This window comes from Eubalaena glacialis, chromosome 18 (genome assembly GCF_028564815.1).
Source record: "Eubalaena glacialis isolate mEubGla1 chromosome 18, mEubGla1.1.hap2.+ XY, whole genome shotgun sequence".
In the NCBI taxonomy this organism is placed as follows: Eukaryota; Metazoa; Chordata; class Mammalia; order Artiodactyla; family Balaenidae; genus Eubalaena; species Eubalaena glacialis.
This window is the reverse complement of record NC_083733.1, coordinates 67898083-67901465: the sequence shown is the minus strand read 5'-3', so window position 1 is coordinate 67901465 and position 3383 is coordinate 67898083.

The following is a 3383-nucleotide window of genomic DNA, read 5'->3' as shown; positions in this document are numbered from 1 at the left end:
GTTGCTCTGCGGCATGTGGGATCTTCCCAGATCAGGGATCAAACCTGTGTCCCCTGCATTGGCAGGCAGATTCTTAACCACTGCACCACCAGGGTAGTCCCAAAGCAATTTTGAAAAAGAGTAAAGTTGGAGGGCTTACATTACCTGACTTCAGGACTCATAAAGCTACAGTCATCAAGAGAGTATTGGCATAAAGACAGAAAAAGGTTAATGGAACAAACTAGAGTCCAGAAATAAACCTGTACATATATGGTCAATTGATTTTTTTTGAAAAAGAAGCAAAGGCAATCCAGTGGAGAATGGAAAGTGTTTTATCAATTGATGCTGGAACAACTGGATATCTATATGCAAAAAAAAAACACAACCAACTTTGATCCATCTCTTGCAGCGTATACAAAAATTGACTCAAAAATATGATAGAGCTAAATGTAAAACCTAAAACTACAAAACTTTTAGGAGAAAATATTTGTGGCTTTAGGTTAGGCAAAGGTTTCTTTTGACATGACACCAAAAACACAATTCATAAAAGATAAAAATGATAAATGACCTCATCAAAAATTAAGAATTTCTACTCCTCAGAACATACTCCTAAGATGAGAAGATAACAGCCTAGAAAAAATTGGCATTTCACAAATGTAAAAAGGGATTTGATCTGGAATATATAAAGAGCACTCAAAGCTCAAAAGAAAGCAAACAAACCAACTTTAAATGGGCCACAGATTTGAACAGATATTTCATTAAAGATTAACTGATGGCAAATAAGTACATGAAAACATGTTCAATGTTAGTCATTAGGGAAATGCAGATTAAAACCACAGTGAGATACCACCACGCATATTAGCATACATAAAATAAAAGGAATGTCCATATACCAACATTATGATATGGAATAAATGTTGGAAAGGATTTTGTTTGTAGGCATGTCAAGGTATATGTTAATATAAAAATATACTTGGAAGGAATAATGTCAGTGTATTAGAAATATCTTTCACATAATTATACAAGATTATATATGCAATTGACTAATTTTATTATAGCCACTTAAACATTCTGTTGGTATAGTGAAGAACAGTTGTCACAGATCAAGAATAACTGAAACAGTAATAACATTGCTGTAATGACTTCATTCTGATCTTGTCATTTATCCTAAAACCTAACAAAAGTTGGAAATAGAGAATATTGCTTTCTCTCTGTTTAGAAATTTTCACAGAATATGTATGGTTGGAAGACTAAAGCAAAAAGAATAAAAATTATATTGATGTTGTTCACAATGTAACAGAGGAATTTAAGAAGCATATATTTGAAGGACTATTAACATAATTTCCTATAAAACAAAAACAAAATAATACATTTTAGAACTGCAAGCAGTTCTTTCAAGCTTCATGCTTAAAGATTTCAGAGATGCTTAAATACAAACTTTAAAAATAAAGCAAAACACTGATATTATGAAATTTTCCTGTTTATACTTGACTGAAAGAAACCTCAAAAGTAATGTTGTCGTTTGGATATAGAGGAAGACATAGTTAGAACTGGTCTTCTTGAGACATAGGTTACACTTGCTTAGCTAAAGTTTTGTTCAGTTCTCTTCCAAGGACAGCCTTTACAAACATTTGTATAAGTTATGTAAAAATTCAGAAATGTAGCTTTCTACTCATTTTTTTAAATTTCCATTTTAAAGAAGGCTGAGTAAAAGAAGACATTCCACATTTTCTAAAGAAAATGCATATGTTCAGGTGATTCTAAGTTGTTCTTATTTTTTTGTGGTTAATAATTATTTTTAAGTATCACATTCTGATTCTACCTATGTCATCATACCATTCTTCAATGCAAGGATCAAGTAATTTTTAAATATTTTCCTTTTAGTTAATCTGTGTAAACTGTGGAAGAATAATCAAACTTGGAAATAGATATGTTCTTCTAAATTCCTGAAAAATAATCTTCTAGTTTAAAAAATACTAATGAATATATTACTGGTTTAAAAATATTTCCATTTTAAAATATTTCCATTTTAAAGAAAAAACAAAGATGTATTAATATGCTAGTTCTTATGACTTTTTAAATTTAAATTCACAATTAACATGTAGAAAAGTACCTGGCTCTCACAGGTACTCAACATTTTTCTGTAATTTGGGAGGTTGAGGACATCTGCAAATCTTGGTTTCTGTTTATATATTGAAATTATGCAAGATTCAGAAAAGGAGCTGATGAATCTGCATGTTTTCAAACTTCGAAATTTGTATCATAGATATTTTCTATACATTTATAGTTTGGTAAATCTTTGCTCTTAACAACTGATAATATTACAGTTAAAAAAAAACACTTAAGTGGATTCCCTATAAAATCTGTCCTTTTCTAATATTCAGTCAACTCTGGAAAACTTAGTTTTTTCTTTATAGGAAGTGAAGTATATATAAATTTGAAATTTATTGGTATCAAAAATGTAAAGCATTCAACCTTATTTTTGAATACTCTTTATGTGTGTTATTACATCCTCGTTTTTAACAATACTGTAGCATACTTTTATGAAATTTATAAGTGCTTATATTTTCTTTTTAAAGAAAAGGCTTCAAGGTTAATAAAACCTACTTCTCTGTTTAAATTTCAATTAATTTTTTTTCTTAATTCTGTCTGTTGGTGAGTTATGTTCATTTTCTACCTTTTTGAGGTCTCTGGTTCACTTATTATTTACATTGTTTGTAGTTTTCTTATCTATAAATGCATTTAAAGTAGTAACTTTGAGTATAGATATGGTCACATCCCACGGGTTTTGTTTTATACTGCTCATTCACTTCATCGTGCTCTCATTGTTTCACTGAAGGAGAAAATATTAGGTAGTATGTAACATAAATATTTTGTTAATGTCTAATTTATTACATTTTTACCTGAGCTATAGCCCTATATGATTTGTTACAAACTTCTCCACACCTTCCTCAACTTGATAGTTAAATGTTTAACTGTTGTTTTTAAATGTGTGGTGTTTTATTCACTGTGTATTTTCTGATGCACAATAAATGACGCATGGGGATTTTTTAAAAACTTACATTCTTCAAATATGAATTTTCTGATTAAAAGAGACTTATGGCTAAAGAACTTCCCACATACCTGACATTCACAGGATTACTTTCTCTTTTGCTTTCTTTTATGTAAGTTAGAATTAGCTTAAACTAAAGGGTTTCCAAAATTTCTCTACTTTGATGGTTGCTAGCCAGCATGAATTTTCCAATTACTAATGATTGATAGGTAGTGTTGGGAAGCTTTGCTACATTATCATATTAATATGGTCTTTAATGTTGAATGTGATGGTGATGAATCTGCTGATGAATGTAACATGAATTGAACCAAAAAGCGTTTCCACATTTCACAAGGTTGTACATAATTACCTG